Source organism: Myotis yumanensis, unplaced genomic scaffold (genome assembly GCF_028538775.1).
Source record: "Myotis yumanensis isolate MYYU_CA2020_CCGP unplaced genomic scaffold, mMyoYum1.0.hap1 SCAF_4, whole genome shotgun sequence".
NCBI classification, from domain to species: domain Eukaryota; kingdom Metazoa; phylum Chordata; class Mammalia; order Chiroptera; family Vespertilionidae; genus Myotis; species Myotis yumanensis.
The window spans coordinates 82,661,897-82,683,639 of record NW_027223755.1 but is presented as its reverse complement, the minus strand read 5'-3'; the positions used below and the strand labels follow the sequence as shown (position 1 = coordinate 82,683,639).

General features: G+C 43.1%; 1 protein-coding gene across 2 annotated transcripts in view; it reads right to left on the bottom strand.

Moving 5' to 3' along the window:
- GTF2I (general transcription factor IIi) overlaps positions 1-11,462 on the bottom strand; it is a 121,456-nt gene extending 109,994 nt beyond the window's left edge. The window contains exon 1 of one of the 2 annotated variants that reach the window (XM_070412822.1): positions 11,281-11,462. The gene's annotated coding sequence lies outside the window, so the exon portion shown is untranslated. Of the gene's footprint in view, positions 1-9,773; positions 10,146-11,280 lie in introns of those variants that run through there. The other variant, XM_070412821.1, reaches the window with a different exon arrangement.
- Positions 11,463-21,743: the final 10,281 nt, after the last annotated feature.

Genomic DNA, 21,743 nt, shown 5'->3' with positions numbered 1-21,743 from the left:
TGATTAGGAGGAGATATTCAGAATGTATTTAGTGCTGAGTACTTCACACAAGCATTCAATAAATTTTTAAAATTCAGAAAGCATTTAAAATTTAAAATTTTATTAAAATGGCTATTTTAAGAACACATTTATATTTATCTATTGATTTACATATAAACTCCCTAAATCCAAGTTTAATAAAATGAAAATTTCCCAACTAACTGCTTTAATTATCACTACAAAATAAAATAACTTATTTTCTGATGGGGCAGGAAAATTAATCAGTAAAATGTTAAAATAAATCAGTGGGGGTTTTTCATATTTATTTTTACTTATTTATTTTTCACAACTTTATTGAGATATAGTTGACACAATGTTGTGTAAGTTTAAGGTATACAATAAATCACTGCTTTGAAATAAAAAGCACGTACACCTTTTTTAAAAAAATATATATTTTATTGATTTTTTTACAGAGAGGAAGGGAGAGGGATAGAGAGTTAGAAACATTGATGAGAGAGAAACATCGATCAGCTGCCTCCTGCACAACCCCCACCGGTGATGTGCCCGCAACCAAGGCACATGCCCCTGACCGGAATCGAACCTGGGACCCTTCAGTCCACAGGCCGACGCTCTATCCACTGAGCCAAACCGGTTAGGGCACGTACACCTTCTAAAGAATGCATGTGAGCCCTAGCCGGTTTAGCTCGGTGGATAGAGCGTCAGCCTGTGGACTGAAGAATGCATGTGCAACCATGAAAATTTGCTTACATCTAATATACTCGAGATTATGTTTTAAAATTTAAGTTAAAGTCACCTTGCCCTAACCGGTTTGGCTCAGTGGATAGAACGTCGGCCTTCGGACTGAGGGGTCCCAGGTTCGATTCAGGTCAAGGGCATGTACCTTGGTTGCGGGCACATCCCCAGTAGGGGGTGTGCAGGAGGCAGCTGATCGATGTTTCTCTCTCATCAATGTTTCTAATTCTCTATCCCTCTCCCTTCCTCTCTGTAAAAAAAATCAATAAAATATATTTAAAAATATATAAAAAAATAAAGTTATCTTACTCCAAATATCTAAACAAGTTAACTAGACTGAATATATAAACTAAACTAGTCTTTATCCTGAAGCTCTCAACAAAAAAATATTATATAATTTGTCCTCACCATTATGTTCAAGAAACAGATTGTGTTCTGGGGCCTAACAGAATACCTATCCCAAAGGCCCTCAATATGTTAGGTAAATGGATAAATGAATACTGTTCCAGATGTAAAAAAGGATCCCTTCTTTTTCAAATCTTAAAATAAAGATGAATAGTGAACAATAGCTCAACTACTCATTTTGCTATTTTTTTCTGTAGATAAGGCTACAAATGAAAGATAAAATTATGAAATATTTTCAAAAAGTGAGTATTTAGTTGGGTAAAGTAACTAACTACCTCACTGTTTTACAACATACTCTTATAAATTTCTCTAAAAGCTACAAACAATTAACCTGACAAAAATATATAATCAGAAAATAATTAACTTACTATAAAAATACTAAGGCCTATGTATGCAAATGCAATAAAAACACACAGTAATTCTCAAAAGTATGGAACTTATACAATCAGAAATCTTCACAAGCTGTCTAACCAGGATTCAATTTTTTTTTTAATATTTCTTTATTGATTTCAGAGAGGAAGGAAGAGGGAGAGAGAGATAGAAACATCAATGATGAGAGAGAATCATTGATTGACTGCCTCCTGCACGCCCCCGACTGGGGATCGAGCCCGCAACCTGGGCATGTGCCCTTGGCCGGAATCGAACCTGGGACCCCTCAGTCCGCATGCCGACACTCTATCCACTGAGCCAAACTGGCTAGGGCAGGATTCATTTTTTAAAAATATATTTTTATTGATTTCAGAAAGGACAGGAGAGGGAGAGATAGAAACATCGATGAGAGAAAAATCATTGATCTGCTGTCTAGTGCATGCCCCTCCCTCACTGGATAGAGCCTGCAACCCCAGCATGTACCCCGACCAGTAATCGAACCATGGTTCATAGGGCCACTGAGCCATACCAGGTGGGCATAATCACGACTCATCTTAACCAACTCTTCACTACTCTCCACTTCTACAATTATAATATAATCTTATACAGTAATTTTTTTCAAACATTATTTCCTGCCCTGGCCAGTGTGGCTCAATTGGTTGGCCATCGTCCCATGTACTGAAGGGTTGCCAGTTCAATTATTGGTCAGGGCACATGCCTGGGTTTCAGGCTCCATCCCTAGTAGGGAGCTTGCAGGAGGCAGCAATTGATGTTCCACTCTCATATTGCTGTTTCTCTCTTCCTCTCCCTCTCTCTCTAAATCAATTCTTAGAATCTTTTAAAAAATAATTATTTCCTTTGCCATACAATAAAAACAAAAACTTCAAAAACCCAAAATCATAATGAGGATTAAAAAGGAAATGTGGACACATCCTACAACATGCACATTATGCTAAGTGAAATGAATGTCAAGATTTTTATACTACTGAGAGATTTCTCCAGATCCATCCAAATTCATCTGCCCCAAGAAAAGCATTAAAAAGGAAAAAAACAACAATGCAGCAATTCCACTTCTAAGTATATACACAAAGAATTTGAAAGCAGGGATTCAAAATACACTTGTTCACCAATGTTCATAACTGCAATATTCACAACAGCCAAAAAGTAGAAACAACTTAAATGTCTTCAACTGATGAATGGATAAATAAAATGTGGTATGTCATACAAAGGAACCTTATCTATCTATATATATAAAAGCCTAAGCAATCGTTACAACCAGAAGACCAGCTGGTAGCTATGACGTGCGCTGACCACCAGGGGGCAGATGCTCAACGCAGGAGCTGCCCCCTGGTGGTCAGTGTACTTCCACAGCCAACCTCCAGTGGTCCCTGCCCCCTGGCCTGCGGGGCCCCAATTGGCTCAATTGCCGGCCAGGCTGAGGGACCCCACCCATGCACAAATTCATGCACCGGACCTCTAGTTCAGTTATAAAAAAGAATGAAGTTCCAATACATGCTATGATACAAATGAACCTTGAAACTATACTAAGTCAGCGGTTCTCAACCTGTGGGTCGCAACCCCTTTGGCGGTCCGACTACCCTTTCACAGGGGTCACCTAAGACCATCCTGCATATCAGATATTTACATTACGATTCCTAACAGTAGCAACATTACAGTTATGAAGTAGCAACGAAAATAATTTTATGGTTGGGTTACAACATGAGATACTGTATTTAAAGGGCCAGAAGGTTGAGAACCACTGTAAGTGAAATAAGCCAGACACAAAACGACAAATACTGTATGATTCCTCTTATATGAAATATCTAACATAGGCAAATTCTGAGACAGAAAATAGATTAGAGGTTACCAGGGACTAGGGGGAGGGAGGAATGAAGAGTTATTGCTTAATGGGTACAGAGTTTTTATTTGGAGTGATGAAATTTTAGAAGTAGTTGTGATGGTTTTGACACTGTGAATGTAATTAATGCCAGTGAATTAAAAATGTTTAAAAATACCTAAAATGGCACATCAGAAAGAAAAAGAACGAGAAGAAAAAACGGAACTAATAAATCTCCTTTTACCCCTTTAGACCATTTTAAACAAATTCCAACTCTACAATTACAACTGATTAATTGAATTTCTTATGTTCTTTCAGTTAGTAACAATGAATAAGTTTAAGCTCAAATAAATGTATACACCTTTTAAAGAAAATGCTATGAATGAGCTTTAATAGATTGTTGTTAATAAAATTCTTGGAATTATCTTTTAAATAAATTGCTTCTAATGCATATCTGAAAAGTGAAATACCATTCGCAAAGTATTCTCAAACTTATTCTTCAATAAAATGCTTTCCCCAGACCTACATAAAAATTACTTGATTAGCATCTGCTGAACCCAAAGGTTAAGACAATTTCATGCTAATTGTAACCACAATCGTTTAGAAAGGGATTGCAATATTTAAAAACTCATGTTTTGCCGAAACCAGTTTGGCTCAGTGAATAGAGCATCGGCCTGCGGCCTGAAAGGTCCCAGGTTCAATTCCGGTCCAGGGCATGTACCTTGGTTGTGGGCACATCCCCAGTGGGGAGTGTGCAGGAGGCAGCTGATCGATGTTTCTCTCTCATTGATGTTTCTAACTCTCTATCTCTCTCCCTTCCTCTCTGTAAAAAATCAATAAAATATATTAAAAAATAAAAATAAAAAAAATAAAAACTCATGTTTTCAATGAAGAGTAAAACAATAGAAGAACTGAATTAGGTGGAATGCAATGCAAATAGCTAGTCACCAGTAATAAGAGAAAAGGTTGTGGTTAGTGATTTTTCAGTGTTTTATTTACATCATCAACCTATGGATCATCAAAAATGACAGAGCATAATTGTCCATTAATCCCATCCCTCCTGCCTAATTTGAGATTACTTTCCCCATTAAGAAATCCAGCCCAGCTGATTCCACTCAGTGAGGTTCAATTCCTGGTCAGAGCACATGCCCAAGTTTTGGGCTCTGCCAGTAGTGGGAGGCAGTGCAGAAGGCAGCCGATCAATGATTCTCTCTCATCACTGATGTTTCTCTCTCTCCCTCTCCATTCCTCACTTTGAAATCAATAAAAGCAGCCCGGCCCACGTGGCTCAGTGCTTGAGCGTCGACCTATGAACCAGGAGATCACGGTTTGATTCCTGGTCAGGGTACGTACATGCCTGGGTTGCAGGCTTGATCCCCAGTGTGGGGCATGCAGGAGGCAGCCAATCAATGATTCTCTCTTCTCATTGTTGTTTCTATCTTTCTCTCCCTCTCCCTCGGTCTGAAATCAATAAAAATGTACTTAAAAAAAAAGAAATCAATAAAAGCATATTAAAAAAAAAAAAGAACCTGGCCCATGTCACTCAGTGCTTGAGCATTGACCTATGAACCAGGAGGTCACAGTTTGATTCCCGGTCAGGGCACATGCTTGGGTTGCAGACTTGATCCCCAGTGTACAGGAGGCAGCGAGTCAGTGATTCTCTCTCATCATCGATGTTTCTCTCTCTCTCCTCTCCCTTCTTCTCTGAAATCAATAAAAATATATTTAAAATATATTTTTTAAAGAAATCTATTATAATTTTAAAAAACAAAATCTTTCTCAACAAGACTTGTGGCCCAATAAGCGGTTGGGGGGAGAGGGTACAACAGGGGGACAGGAAGAGGTTAATCAAAGAACATATATGCATATATGTATAACCCACGGACACAGACAATAGTATGGGGAAGGCCTGGGGTGGGGGTTGGGTGGAGGGGAGCAAAAAGGGAGAAAATGGGAGACATCTGTAATATTGTCAACAATTAAAACAAACAAAATAGTAAACCAAATCCTTGGATGTGCAAGCGTCTGGGGGAAGTAGGGCAGGAGCCCAGAGCTTCCCAGCGTCAGCCTGGCCCAACCTATCTCAGTGCCATGCTCAGGCCCTATGACCCCCACCTATTCTGGGGTCCCAGACTTTATACTCAAAGGTGTAGATGGGATGCTTTAGACATGCCTGGAAGGAGATAAATGCCTGTGCCGTGAACAAATTAATAATTGAATGAGAGTGGGGGAAAAGCCAAAATTATTAGATTTCTAATTTTATTCTGTACTTAAATATCCTTGACTCTTTTTTAAACTGGAGACTTTATTTCTTAAACTCTTAATTTTCTAATCATGGCTAATAAAAATTCTTAACTCTCAGTTTTCCAACCAAACTACAGTAAACAGCTCAAATTGTTTTTGATTTTTTTAGAGATATATTTTTAAAGTAATGAAAAGCAAATATCTACAATAAATTTTCCTCACTTAAAACTTTAACTTGCTGTCTGGCAGGTGTGGCTCAGTGCTTGAGTATCGACCCATGAACCAAGAGTTCATCAGTTCAATTCCTGATCAGGGCTCGATACCCAGTATGCAGGAGGGAGATCAATGTCTCTCATCGATGTTTCTATCTCTCCCTTCCTCTCTCTCTCAAAAATAAAAATAAATAAATATATACATACCCCAAAAAAACCTTAATTTGCCATTGTGAATAGTTCTCAAGCATCAACACTCCCAGGAAACCGGGTAGAAATGCTAATAACAGGCCCCACCCGAGACCTGCAGAATCAGAAGGAGGGGCCAAGCAACTGGCCCTCCGGAGGATGCTGATGCTTACAGGAGTTTGAGAACCACTGGCTTCGAGGTTAAAATTCCGGCTGCCTAGTCAGGGGTCCTCAAACTATGGCCCGTGGGCCACATGCAAATACAAATATTGTATTTGTTCCCGTTTTGGTTTTTTACTTCAAAATAAGATATGTGCAGTGTGCATAGGAATTTGTTCATAGTTTTTTTTTAAACTATACTCCGGCCCTCCAATGGTCTGAGGGACAGTGAACTGGCCCCCTGTTTAAAAAGTCTGAGGACCCCTGCCCCTAGATTCAAATCTTGGATCAAGAGTTACTTGACTGGGTAATCAAGAGTAAATTAATCAGCTTCTCTCTGCTTGTTCCTCATCTATAGAATGGAATTATGGGGTGGTTCTGAAGATTAAATAAGAAAATATACAGTAAAAGCTTAAGAGCAGCCCTCACTGGTTTGGCTCAGTGGCTAGAGTATCAACCTGCGAACTGAAGGGTCCCAGGTTCGATTCCGGTCAAGGGCATGTACCTTGGTTGCAGGCACATCCCCAGTAGGGAGTGTGCAGGAGGCAGCTGATCGATGTTTCTCTCTCATAGATGTTTCTAACTCTCTATCCCTCTCCCTTCCTCTCTGTAAAAAATCAATAAAATATTTTTTTTAAAAAAAAAAGCTTAAGAGCAATTCCAGGCACATAAAAAAATATTCAAATGTTAGCTATAGTCAAAGCACCTTGACAGTTGTAGACTGGAAGGGGAAGAAAGGCAGAAAAGCCTAATCCTTACCCATCTAGGCGTTTAATACCTAGTGACGAGGCCAGACACATGTAAACAGAAACAAACACACTCTTAGAGGAAATAAAGATGCCCTCCTAGGCGGGGCAATCAAGTTGACTGGGATACTGTAAGAACAGCAAATTCTGACCGAACAATACAGGCTTTAAGCAAGAAGAGCCTGAAGAAAAGAAAAAAATCATTCCAGCCTACAAGATCCCAGAGGCAGGCCAAAGGAAAGCACAGGCAGCAGACTACAGTGGCTAAAGAATGGACAAAACAAAAACATGTACAGTAGTCCCCCCCTTATCCACAGCAGGTTATGTTCCAAGACCACCAGTGGATGCCTGAAACCACAGATAGTACCAAGCCCTGCACATACCATGTTTTTTTCTATACAGACATACCTTCCTGCTGAATCAACTCCTTCACCTCTGCGGGAGATGTGGCAGCAGCTTCTTCAACAGCAGGCGCAGCCCCTGCAGGAGCTCCTACATTTCTCAGCCCAAACCTATTCCTGAATCTGTGCAACCAGCCCTTACTTGCAGTAAATGGCTTGGTGTCCCTCCTCTCAGAGGATCCCTCGCTTAAGTCTTTGTACAGGCTCAGTGCTTTCTGGCGCAGCATACTGCCATCCACTGGAACACATTTTCTGTTCATGTCTTCCACCCATACACTCAATGCCTTTTCCATCTTAACTAAGCCCTTGTCGCGCACGGTGGCCGTAACTTTTGCAGTCTGAGGTGCAACCGCAAAGCTAGCACGGATTTCTCTTTCCTTCTTCACGATTTCACGGATAGAAGACTCGTTCTTACTGTAGATCTTAGCCACCTCGGCATAGGATTTTTTTTCTTTCCTTATCAAGTCAAGAATTTTCACCTTTTCGCTTAAAGGGAGCACTTGGCGGCTTCTCTTTGGCATCTCTGAATTGCCAGCATCACTACTCTTGCGCCTCGGGGCCATGAAGGAAAACAGGTGTTACTCGAACACCAGCACTGCAGTATCAAAACCGAGATGGCAACAAAGTGACTATGGGCTGGTAGCTTACACAGCGTGGATACTCTGGACAAAGGAATGATTCACATCCAGGGCGGGACAGAACAGGACCTCATCATGTTACTCCAAACGGCGCGAGAAATTTAAAACTTATGAATTTTTTATTTCTGGGAATTTTCCACCCAATAGTTTCTGACCTCGAACTGGAACCGCGGGAAGTGAAACCGTGGATAAGGAGGCGGGGCCTACTTGTGGTAGAAAATTAAATCAGTCATCCCAAATCATAGGCTTTAGAGCAGTGGTTCTCAACTTCCTAATGCCGCGACCCTTTTTTAAAAATATATTTTATTGATTTTCTACAGAGAGGAAGGGAGAGGGACAGAGAGCTAGAAACATCCATAAGCTGCCTCCTGCACACCCCCCACTGGGGACGTGGGGGCAACCAAGGTACATGCCCCTGACCAGAATCGAACCTGGGACCCCTCAGTCCGCAGGCCGACGCCCCATCCACCGAACCAAACCGGCTAGGGCACCACGACCCTTTAATTCAGTTCCTCATGCTGTGGTGACCCCCAACCATAACATTATTTTCGTTGCTATTTCATAACTGTAAGTTTGCTACTGTGATGAATCGTAATGTAAATGTCTGATATGCAGGATGTATTTTCATTGTTACAAATTAAACATAAGTAAAGCATAGTGATGAATCACAAAAACAATATGTAATTATATATGTGTTTTCCGATGGCCTTAGGCGACCCCTGTGAAAGGGTCGTTGGACCCCCAAAGGGGTCGCGACCCACAGGTTGAGAACCGCTGCTTTAGAGGGAGAGAGGGAGGGGAAGCCCTGCCTCCTCCGGGCACTCCAACGCACATTCTGACTTGCAAACTCCCCCTTTTGTTTCCTCAGCACCCAGAGATTGCTCTTAGGCACTGTGGGCTACCAAGCCATAGTCTGCAGCGAAGTTGAATGCAGAGAGGTTGACTAGCAGTCGCAGGAGCGAGCACGACTTGCACAGGACCCGACATCTGAACACGCTCCGCCGCAAATCAGCGCAAAACCATAACACTTAAAAAAAAAAATCTCGCTTTACTAAAGGAAAAACTTGCATAAGCAAAAGTGGAAGGGGGAGGGAAGGGGAAAAAAGGCAGTTTTTTGTCCTCTTCCTCCCCTGAAACCCATCTGGGTGCCGGCCCAATCCTGACGGCTTATTTTCGCGGCCTGGAGGCAGAGGTTTTCCTTCCGGTCATTGTGTTTATTTCCACCACAAAAACCGGCCCCGCGGGCCTGGCGCGCCCGCCGGGCCGGGACAAAGCCCGCTCCCAGTTCCACCTGAGGGAAGGCAGGGAAGGACCGGGACGCAGAGGAGGAGGGGCGGCGCTCCCCAGCCCGCCCGCCCGCCGGCCGAAGTTACCGAGCAGCGTGGCGCCGACCCCGCCCCCGCCGCCCGCGGGCCAATCCGGCGAGTCTGCTGCCCAGGCGCACCAGCCCCGGAGACACCAAGCAGAGCGCGACCCCACCGTTCGGGCCTGGCACCGCGCGCGCACCCGCAACGCCCGAGCCGGCCAATCAGCGTCCGGGCATGCGCAGCCGCAGGCTCGCTCGCGCGCGGGCCTCACGCGTGAGACCCCCCCCGTCTCGCGGCGCCAGCGCGCGCGCCCCTCCCCCATGAGTACCCAGGCGCGCGCGTGCAACTGTCGTCCCCCGCGACCGCGTCTGTTCCTGCCCCACCCCCAACGCCGGCGGCCCGGGGTACCCCAACACGGCCGCCCACGGTCCCCAGACTTCCGACCGTGCAGGCCCGGAGGGGTCGTCTCAAATAAAGGCTCGGCTCCAATGGCAACTGGGGCGAGGGACAGGGGATGAAGCGACAGGGACTCACCCAAGTGCAGCCGCCTCCAGGCAGCGCCGGGGTAGGGGTGCCGAAGGGAAGCGAGAGTGGGCTGTGCGCGAGCTGCGGCCGCGGAGGAGCCGCCTCGGGGCGAGGCGAGCTGGTAGCGGGCAGGAGGTGAGAGGGCGAGGGGCCCGTGCGTCTCCGCCGAGCTTCTGTCACCGCCGCATGGCCGCCCAGCCGGGCCCCGCTCAGCGCCTAGATCCAATGGCCAGGGACCGAGAGAGAGGCCGGGGTGACCGCAGCAGGCGGGCGGCCGCGGCTAGAGAACGCGTGCGGGGAAGCGGGGGGGCGATCGGTGGCCCCTTTTCTCTGCTCTCTGAGCTTCTCTCTCACCCTCCTCCTTTTTTTTTTCTCCTTTTTTTTTTTTTTTTTTTTTTGTTCCTCGAAGGCTTGCTGCGCTTGCGCACCCGCAATGCCGCCCAGCGGGAGTTGTAGTTTCTGACTCTTCCCCATTAAAGCGCTAACGGGGGCGGTGGACTACGAGTCCCAGGAAGCATCGCGCCCGCGAACCCCGAGCCCGGGGGACGCCGAGAGCGCGACGCCCGGCCCTCTCCTGCAAGGACTGTCAATGGAGGCGCGGGGTGGTGGGATCGAGAACATGGCTGCACCTGGGGCCTGTGCGGCCGCCCGGTGGGGGAGGGGAGCTGGGGTGCAGGGGCGAAAATCGAGGTCGCGGGGGGCTCCAGCTTCCTCTCTGCGGAGCACCAGCCGGCCTCAGCCGCCGTGCGAGGCTCGCGCTTGCTCCTGTACCCCAGATTCCCTGAAAATTGCGAGACGGGAACACGGCGAAGGCCGGGGAGCCCCCGAGCGGCCCGCGGGCCTCCATGCTCGCCGAGGGATTTCCTCCGCCCTGCACCGCCCGCGGGGACACAAAGAACTGAGTTTTTTGAGAGCGAGCCTCCGAGGAGACGGTGTGCCCGGACTTTGGACGGGGGAGGGGGTGGGACTCTTCGGTGCCCCCCAGAGGCTTTGCTCACGTGTGTACACTCGACATTTAGAAAGAAAAGTTGAGAAAAAGCCATGGAGCGGGAGCAGATAACCTGATTTGTAGCCAGGTTCGTTCTGTCAACCACTAAGGCTTTCGACTCACATCCATCACCCCCGCCCCCCCAGTTTTTTCTTTTGCTTCTCAACTTTCATTAGCTCATGAATTTCCAGAAGGCTGAGACATTACTGTACACTTAAAGTTTAGAAACTTTGAGATTTCAGACGTGAATGTAAAGCGCAAAGTCGAGTGGTTTTGTGATTTCCCTCCCCATGGGGGATTCAAGCCACGCCGGCCATCCTTCCCCTCCCCCTCCTCGGTAGGCGGCGACCACATCGTCTTTTCCAGCCTCCGTCGCTGGCAAGAAAACTTTGCAAACAGCCATTCTTTTGGTGTACAGCGGTCCCCCTTATCCGCGGGAAACACCTTTCCAGACCCCCCGATGGGCGCCTAAAACCCCAGATAGTACCAAGCTCTGGAGACGGACGGTTTTCTCCTCTGCATACATACCTTCCTCCTTAACCCACTGCACCTCTGCGGGAGATGTGGCAGCAGCTTCTTCAACAGCAGGCACAGCCCCTGCAGGAGCTCCTACATTTCTCAGCCCAAACCTATTCCTGAATCTGTGCAACCAGCCCTTACTTGCAGTAAATGGCTTGGTGTCCCTCCTCTCAGAGGGTCCCTCGCTCAAGTCTTCGTACAGGCTCAGTGCCTTCTGGCGCAGCACCGTGCTGTCAACCGGAACGCGTTTTCTGTTCATGTCTTCCACCCACACACTCAATGCCTTTTCCATCTTAACTAAGCCCTTGTCGCGCACGGTGGCCGTAACTTTTGCAGTCTGAGGTGCAACCGCAAAGCTAGCACGGATTTCTCTTTCCTTCTTCACGATTTCACGGATAGAAGACTCGTTCTTACTGTAGATCTTAGCCACCTCGGCATAGGATTTTTTTCCTTTCCTTATCAAGTCAAGAATTTTCACCTTTTCGCTTAAAGGGAGCACTTGGCGGCTTCTCTTTGGCATCTCTGAATTGCCAGCATCACTACTCTTGCGCCTTGGGGCCATTAGTAAGTATATAAAAAAAAAAAGAAAGAAAGAAAAGGTTACTTGAACACCAGCACTGAGATACCGAGACCGTCGATCTGATAAGGGAGACCGCTACAAAGTGACTCATGGGCGGGAGCCTCTAGCGTGGAGACGCTAGACAAAGCATTAGAAAGTGAGTTGTTAGACAAAAGTTCATTTAGTCACGATTACCCTTGTCATCATTAAAAAAAAATTTTGTTTGGGAGATAGTTCTCTGCTTCTGTGAATTTGTTTAAGGCTTCAGAATGGAACTGTGCTCCTTCTTCATGAACGACTCCAACTTCTTTGATGTTGAAACAAGTTTCTAAAACTCTTAAATCCGAAGCAGTTTCTAAAACTTTAGCTGGTTTTGAATTGCCTCTAGACATAAACCTGGCCCTTTGGGGACAATGAACAGTACTGTATATAGAATGGTGTGTGGTTTAAATAGCAAGTGAAAGCCAAGCCTTTTTCTCAGTGTACTGATTGATGTTGATGGGTGTAACCCTCAAATTTATGTCCATAACAGTGATTTACAACCTTTTTCATCTCATCACATATATAAATTAATTACCAAAATTCTGCAGCACACCAAAAAAAAGCATACTTTTTTTTTTTTTGGTTAATCTGACCCAAAAAAAATAGATATAATTTGATTCAGTCACGCTGGATGGCTATGATGGTGTTGGCTGTTGTCATTTTTTAATTTGACAATCTAAGGGAAAAGTTCCCTGGCTAAATAGTCAGGTATTAACATGTTTTAAAAATTGGCACACTAGTGTGACATAGCACACCAGTTGAAAATTGCTAGTCTCTAGTCATTAAATATGCTTTTCAGTCTTCCCTAAGGCCTGGCTCACCATCCTGGCTGTTATTGGTATACTTGTTGCTATTTGTTAGCCAGTTTCTCCCTCACCTCATTGGTACGGATACTTTGTTCATTGTGATCATGTTATAAGCCACTTTGGATACCATCTCTCAGCACAGCCACTTATTCCCCCCCCCCCCCCCCCCCCCCGCACAGATTGAATTGATGTCTTTTGGGTTGAGCAACAAATGAAAAGGAAAATTATTGATTTGTGTTTAAGAATGGTATAGTATGGAATCCTCCTTTGTTTAAATCATATTCAACTTACTTTAGAGCAGCGGTTCTCAACTTGTGGGTCGCAATCCCTTTGGGGGTCAAAGACCCTTTCACAGGGGTCGCCTAAGACCATCGGAAAACACATATATAATAACCTATTGTTTTTGTGATTAATCACTATGCTTTAATTATGTTCAATTTGTAACAATGAAATTGGGGGTCACCACAACATGAAGAACTGTATTAAAGGGTTACGGCATTAGGAAGGTTGAGAACCACTTCTTTAGAATACCATTCAACATAACAAGATATGTGTACCATGACTAAGATTGTAGGAAGAGCAAGTTCGCAGCTCTTTATTCATTCTCACCTCAGTGCACAGATAACAACAGGTGGCAGAATCTTGCGTGTTATTTATTTCAAATTATTCCAAATATTTCTGTTGTTTATGTTTATTTTTTATTTATTATATCTTTATTGATTTCAGAGAGGAAGGGAGAAAGAGAGATAGAAACATCAGTGATGAGAGAATCATTGATTGGCTACCTCCTGAATGCCCCCCACTGGGAATTGAGCCCACAATCCTGGCATGTGCACTCACAGAGAATCAAACTGTGACCTCCTGATTCATAGGTCGACATTCAACCACTGAGCCATGCTTGCTGGGCTCTGTTGCTTATGTTTAACCTAGTGTATGTAATCCTGCAGATAAGTGTCCGTATAATATGACACTTCCATTCTATTGTATACTTGGGAATCAAAAGCCAAGTCCAACTAGTCTAGACCAGGCTAGAGATGAACTTAAATCAAATGTGAGCTCTCCCACCAATTCAAATTCATCTTCACATAGACTCTGAATTTACAGTCTTGTTGACTGCTTTTAAAAAACAAGGGATCTGGGCCCTGGTTGGGTAGCTCAATTGGGATCCTTCCAATACACTAAGGTTTTGGGTTCAATCCCCAGTCAGGACACATATAAGAAGCAACCAATGAATCCATAAATAAGTGGAACATTAAAATACCAACAGCATATTTCACAGACCTAGAACAAACTCTCCAAAAATTCATATGGAATAAAAAAAGACCCCGAATAGCAGCAACAATCCTGAGAAAGAAGAAAAAAGTTGGAGGGATCACAATACCAGATATCAAACTATATTACAAAGCCACTATTCTCAAAACTGCCTGGTACTGGCACAAGAACAGACATAGACCAATGGAACAGAACAGAGAACCCAGAAATCAACCCAAGCCATTATGCTCAATATTTGACAAAGAAGGCAAGAACATACAATGGAGTCAAGACAATCTCATCAAAAAATGGTATTGGGAAAATTGGACAGATATATGCAAAAAAAATGAAACTAGAACACCAACTTACACCATACACAAAAATAAACTCAAAATGGACTTCAAAAATACAACTAAAAGTCGGAATGGACATCAACCAGAACCACAGGAAGGCTGGCTGAGGAGAGACTCTTCAACTAGAAGCAAAAACAACAGCATTCCGACGCACAGAGGAGGCGCAGTGTGGAAAATTTAAAGGTACGGTGGTGCAGCGGTGCGCGCGCAAAGCGGGCTGGTGGCTGAGGGCTCGGTTGTCGTTTTCACTCAGGAGTGAGTCTCAGACTCTGTGCTACAGATCCGGGCGAGTCTCTAGGGACCCAGACTCAAACGGGAGAAGCGGGACTGTCTGGCTACGGTCCCTCCGAGGTTTGCAGCGGTTGTGGGGACAGAGAGGCAGAGCCCCTGGGGACGGACTGAGAGCGGCCATAACTGCTCCCTCCCCCCGCCCTGTGGATCCCGCCCCGCCCAGGCCCTGCGCACAGCCATTTGCCAATCGCCTCAGGCAAGGGCTGGACTAGCGCCTCCCCAGAGGACTGAAGTTTTCCACACGGCTGTTTCCTACAGCCAGTCGGCCTGGTGGTCAAATCCCTCTAGTGTTAACTACAACAATTAAGGCTTGGCTAGAACAAGACTGCGCACAGAGACCACAAGGGGGTGCACCAAGAAAGCATAAAAGATGCGGAGACAAAAAAACATGACAGAAATGGAGGATATGGAGCTAAGAATCGCAATTTTGAGGGCTTGCCATAAATTTGTGCAGAGCCTCACGAAAACTAATGAGACCCTCGATGCTACAATAAAGAAATTAGAAAGTAAGCATACACGGACTGAAATAAAGAATATTATACCCAATAGCAGACCAGAGGAGCACAATAATCAAACCAAAGATTCGACAAAAAACACCCAATTGGAAAAGCAAAATGAAAAAAGAATCCGAAAGTGTGAAGATAGTGTAAGGAGCCTCTGGGACAGCTTTAAGCGGACTAATATCAGAATTATTGGAGTGCCAGAAGATGAGAGACAGCAAGATATTGAAAACCTATTTCAAGAAATAATGGCAGAAAACTTCCCCCATCTGGAGAAAGAAATGGACTTACAGGTCCAAGAAGCGCAGAGAACCCCAAACAAAAGGAATCCAAAGAGGACCACACCAAGACACATCATCATTAAAATGCCAAGAGCAAAAGACAAAGAGAAAATCTTAAAAGCAGCAAGAGAAAGAGGCTCAATTACCTACAAGGGAATACCCATACGACTGTCAGCTGATTTCTCAACAGAAACTTTGCAGGCCAGAAGGGAATGGCAAGAAATATTCAAAGTGCTGAATACCAAGAACCTACAACCAAGATTACTTTATCCAGCAAAGCTATCATTCAGAATTGAAGGTCAGATAAAGAGCTTCACAGATAAGGAAAAGCTAAAGGAGTTCATCACCGCCAAACCAGTATTATATGAAATGCTGAAAGGTATCCTTTAAGAAGAGGAAGAAGAAGAAAAAGGTAAAGATACAAATTATGAACAACAAACATGCATCTATCAACAAATGAATCTAAGAATCAAGTGAATAAATAACCTGATGTACAGAATGAACTGGTGATTATAATAGAATCAGGGACATAGAAAGGGAATAGACTGACTATTCTTGGGGGGAAAAGGGGTGTGGGAGATGCGGGAAGTGACTGGACAAAAATCATGCACCTATGGATGAACACAGTGGGTGGGGAGTGAGGGTGGAGGGTGGGGTGGGAGCTGGAAGGAGGGGAGTTATGGGGGGGAAAAAGAGGAACAAATGTAATAATCTGAACAATAAAGATTTTAAAAAAATAAATAAATAAACTCAAAATGGATAAAGGACTTAAATGTAAGACGGGAAACCATAAAAATCTTAGAAGAATCCATAGGCAACAAAATATCAGACATATGTTATAGAAATATCTTCACCTGTACAACTCCTAGGACAATGGAAACTAAGAAGAAAATAAATGAGACTACATCAAAATAAAAAGCTTCTGCATAGCAAAAGAAACCATCAACAAAACAACTGCATGGGAGAACATATTTGAAAATGTTATCTCCGATAAGGATTTAATCTCCAAAATTTACAGGGAACTCATATAACTTAACAAAAGGAAGATAAACAATCCAATTAAAAAATGGGCAAAGGACCTAAATAGACACTTTTTGAAAGAGGACATATAAAAGGCCAAGAGACATATGAAAACATGCTCAAAGTCACTAATTATCCGAGAGAAACAAATCAAAATGACAATGAGATACCATCTCACACCTGTCAGAATGGCTATCATCAACAGAACAACAAATGACAAGTGCTGGAGAGGATGCGGAGAAAAAGGAACCCTTAAACACTGCTGGTGGGAATGAAGACTGGTGCAGCCACTATGGTAAACAGTTTGGAGTTTCCTCAAAAAATTAAAAATAGAACTCTCATTTGACCCAGTGATCCCACTTCTAGGAATATATCCCAAGAAGCCAGAAACACCAATCAGAAAGGATATATGCACCTCTATGTTCATAGCAGCACAATTTATAATAGCTAAGATTTGCAAACAGCCTAAGTGCCCATCAGTAGATGAGTGGATTAAAAAACAGTGGTACATCTATACCAAGCATGTCAAACTCAATGACTAACATGGGCCAAATAAACAAGATTTAAGTTTATGTGAGCTGCAAAAAAACAAAAGCTTCAATATTCATATAAACGTAAGTTTATTTCAATAGAGACATGCTGAATACAAAGGGCTGAAATAAATGAGTAATTGTTAACAAAATAATAGAACATTTTAATAAAAATTAATATTTTTTCTTGAACATTAAATTACCAGACACTGAATAACTGTACAAATTAATAAGTGCAATGCAAGTAAACCTATTTTTCTTTTTCTCTGAAAGTGAAATATTTCCCATTGCGCACACTAAACAGGTCAGTACAAGACTAATGACATGGCAATTGGCTGCTAAAATATTTGCTGCTAGTATTAGTGAAGAGAAGTAGTGAGCCTGTGCATAAGGCGAGTAAGGAAAATGAATGCAACATGATTATAGTAATCAGTCATTAGCGAACATTGTAGTTCATTATTAATAACTAGTAGCCTGGTGCATGAATTCGTGTACATTGAAAGGATATTAATTAGAAGAAATATTTTAATATCGCTATTCGCCCTTTCTCTATAATAGAAGTGTCAACCAAATTCATGATCGACAATGACAGAAACAACGCATGCGATTGGTGCCAGCGAAAGCTTTATATATATAGATAACCTTGCTTAATTAGACCTGCTTTCTGATGTAGCTAAACTTTTTCCAGCCCAGTGAAGCACCCCAACTTCTCTTTCACGTAATTGTCAGGAACACAGCAGTAAATATCAACACAAAGCACATTATTATTGTAGATCATGCAGGGAGAACAAAGGGTAAAATACTTAACTGCAGCAGTGTTTGACTATATTTTGCGCAGTGAGAAAACCTGAAGTCATTTTCAAGGTCTACCATTTCTTCTTTTCAGTCAGGTCAAGTTTCTAAGCTTTCTAAATCTCCATTTTCCGACGAATGAAAAGAAAATAGGATTCCACAGAGTCTCCTATCTACCTACTCCAGGACTTCTGTGAGGATCAAATGAGATGAGGCACAGATAAACGCTTCACAGACATTTGGTTACAGTGTAAAATGTTTGCACCTGGCTATAAAGCAAGTCATGTTCCTGGGCTGAAGAAATTCCAACGAGGCTAGTCGTTGCTAGGGAGAGGAAGCCAGGCGTTGCTGCGTGACATCATTAGCCGACGCCCACAGCGACCGTTTCCAGGCGGGACTGGGCTATGGGCCACATTTTGTGCCATGGGGTCTCGGCAGCTTCGGCTGCGATTTGGTGGGGTGTTGCCCCAGGGTGGTGGCAGGGCCTGTGTCCCACTTGGGGGAAGCCGAGTGTTGCTTTGTGGGCACCAGGTCAACAGTGCCATTTCTCTGTAAATGGCCAGTGCGCATCATGGCAGCTCCTGCGTTGAGCGTCTGTCCCTTGGTGGTCAGTGCACATCATAGCGACCGATCAAACAGTTGGACACTTAGCATATTAGCCTTTTATATATATAGAATATGTATACCAGGATATTGTAAAAATTAAGTTATGAAAATTTTTTAAAATATATTTTTATTGATTTCAGGGAGAAAGGGAGAGGAAGAGAGAGATAGAAACATCAATGATGAGAGAGAATCATTGATTGGCTGCCTCCTGCACGCTCCCCACTGGGGATTGAGCCTGCACCCAGGCATGCGCCCTCGATCAGAATCGAACGCAGGACTCTTTAGTCCGCAGGCCAATGCTCTATCCAATGAGCCAAACCAGCCAGGGCAAGTTACAAAATTATTATTAAAATGTTTCTTGCATACCGTTATATTGGCTGGGCCACAAAAATATTCATTGTGGACCACAAGTTTGACATGCTTCATCTACACAATGGAATACTATGCTGCTGTAAAAAAGAAGGAACTCTTACCATTTGCAACAGCATGGATGGACCTGGAGAGCATTATGCTAAGCGAAATAAGCCAGTAGGAGAAAGATAAATATCACAGGATCCCATTCATTTGTGGAATATGATGAACAACATAAACTGATGAACAAAAATAGAGCCAGAAGTATCAAACAGACTGTCCAACCTAAGAGGGAAGGTGCGGGGCGGGGGGGGGGGGGGGGGGGCGCGAAGAGGGGGTAAGAGCTCAACCAAAGAACTTGCATACATGCATATGAGCATAACCAATGGACACAGACAGTAGGGGGGGTGAGGGCATGTGCTAGGGTGTGGGAGCGGCTAGGGAGAGGTCAATGGGGGGGAAAAGAAGACTTATGTTGTACTTTAAACAATAAAGAATTTAAATTAAAAAATAATAATAAGTAAAACAACTAACCAATGTATCTCTGGCTCTCTCTCTCTCTCTCTCTCTCTCTCTCGCCCCCACACTCCCCCTCTCTCATCAATAAATAAAATTTAAACTAAAAAACAGCGACAATAAAAACCAAGGGTCCTGAAGAATAATTATCCTCTCCTTGGGTTTTCAATACTTGGTGTCAGGAATGGACCTTCTCCATTATCATGTGACCCACCCAGAATAGGAACCCCTGACCACCCATTCTGACAGAACTACACCTACACCACTTGGCCAAGGTCATTGCTGTTGAGATCATTTATGGCAGTGCTCCTTTTAAAGATGCTCTTGCAAATCCAAACTGAATAATCTTTTTGCCACTCTGCCATATAGTTTAAATTGCCCAAAACCATAGTTGAGAAGCTCTTGGCACAATTATTTTTTGCAACACATCAGTATTTTGATAAATACTAAACAGAACTCTTTTTCCAACACTTCCTAATGCAGTCCCAATATGTCCTGCGTTCAATTTATTGGTTTTTCTTTATAATATATATAATGTGATATAAAATATATATCATTTGTAAGATAGCAGTTTGATCTTTTAGATCAATGTTCCCAGTTAGGATTTGTATGCCTAATTTCCATCACATGGGTAAGGTTACAGTAACATCTTTGGCTGTTAAATAGTGTCTGGACTCCAGGAGGTAACATCTTTGTTATTATTACAAGGATGCTTTTTTAACCGATTACAAAACACTGTTTTTGAACAGTTTTTGTTTGGATAATAATATTCAGATCATATTTAGAATCCTGGATAAATGACCTCTTCCAAAGGTAGAGAGAAAATAAATCCAACTTATAATTTATTCATAATAATTAATAATGTAGAAGTGATCTAAATAGACCTTCCGGCTCTTACTATGCCTTTTGTGCAAATATCTGCCCTATGCAGTAAACCTAATCATTTAACACCAGTTGAAATAGTTTTATTTGTTGAGTTAACCAGATTTAGATGAACATTATTTCCTATTTAGTATTATGATTATATTTTTGTGATTGTTCTGTAACTTAATTTTTAAAAAGTAAAATCTCTGTAGTATATTCTCTCTGCCTCCCTCAAGGATTTGGGGGATCAGATGATATGCAAATTAAAGTACTTTATAAACTCTTAATTAAATGTTATATAAATATTAGGTGTAATAAGTTAACATTCAAAACATTATTTACAAATATCTTATGAACAAAATGTCCATGTTTTGTTTCTTTTTCTTCTCCTTCTTCTCCTTTTTTCTTTTTTTGTTAATCCTTACCCAAGGATATTTTTTGCATTGATTTTTTTTTTTTTTTTTTTTTTTTTTTTTTTTTTTAGAGAGAGAGTGGAAGGGAGGAAGTGGGAGCGAGAGAGAGAAAAACATCGATGTGAGAGAGACTCATGGATTGGTTGCCTCCCAAACTCACCCCTACTGGGCTGGAAATAAAACCTGCAACCCAGGTTCCTGCCCTTGACCTGTAATCAAACCCAAGCCACTGAGCCACACCAGCCAGGGCTCCATGTCTCATTTCTTTTTTAAAAATATATTTTTATTATTTCAGAGAGGAAGGGAGAGGGGGAGAGAGATAGAAACATCAACGATGAGAGAGAATCATCTATCGTTTGGCTGCCTCCTGCACTGGGGATCGAGCCCACAACCTGGGCATGTGCCCTTGGCTGGAATGGAACCTGGGACCCTTCAGTCCACAGGCCGACACTCTATCCACGGAGCCAAACCAGCTAGGGCTCCATGTCTCATTTCTAACTAAAAAAATATCTTGCTCATTTTAAAATTTTACTTTAAACATTTTTCTTTTATTATTTCCAATATAAACTTAACGTTCTATTTCTTTTCTTTTCTTTTTTTAAAAATCCTCAACCAAGGATATGTTTATTGATTTTAGGGAGAAGGGAGAGGGAGAGTAACATTGATGTGAGAGAGAAATATCAATTGTTGCCTCCCTGACAGGGAAATGAACCCGCAACTTTCTTAGTGTAAGGGACAATGCTCCAACCCACTGAGCCACCCTGCAGGGGCAAAGTTCTGTTTCTTTATTCTTTTTTTTTTTAATTAAAAATTTTTCCCAATTACAATTTTCACTTCAAAATTACTTTGTATTAGTTTCAGGTGTACAGCATAGTGGTTAGGCAATCATATACTTTACAAAGTGTGCCCCTCAATATTTCCAGTAGGTTTCTTGTTTTGTTTTGTTTTGTTTTGTTTTTAAGAGTGAGGAAGACAGACACCCAACCAGTGTGTGGCTCGGTGGTTGAGCATCTACCTATGAACCAGGAGGTCAGGGTTTGATTCCCAGTCAGGGCACACACCCAGGTTGCGGACTCGGTCCCCAGTGTGGGGCATGCAGGAGGCAGCCAATCAATGATTTTCCCTCATCCCTTCCTCTCTGAAATCATAGAAATGAGTTCATGCTATGCATATTATTCTTTTTTTAAAATATGTTTTTATTGATTTTAGAGAGAGGGGGAGAGAAATACGGATGAGAGAGAAACATCAACATCTATCAGCTGCCTCCTGGATGCCCCCCACTGGGGATGGAGCCAGC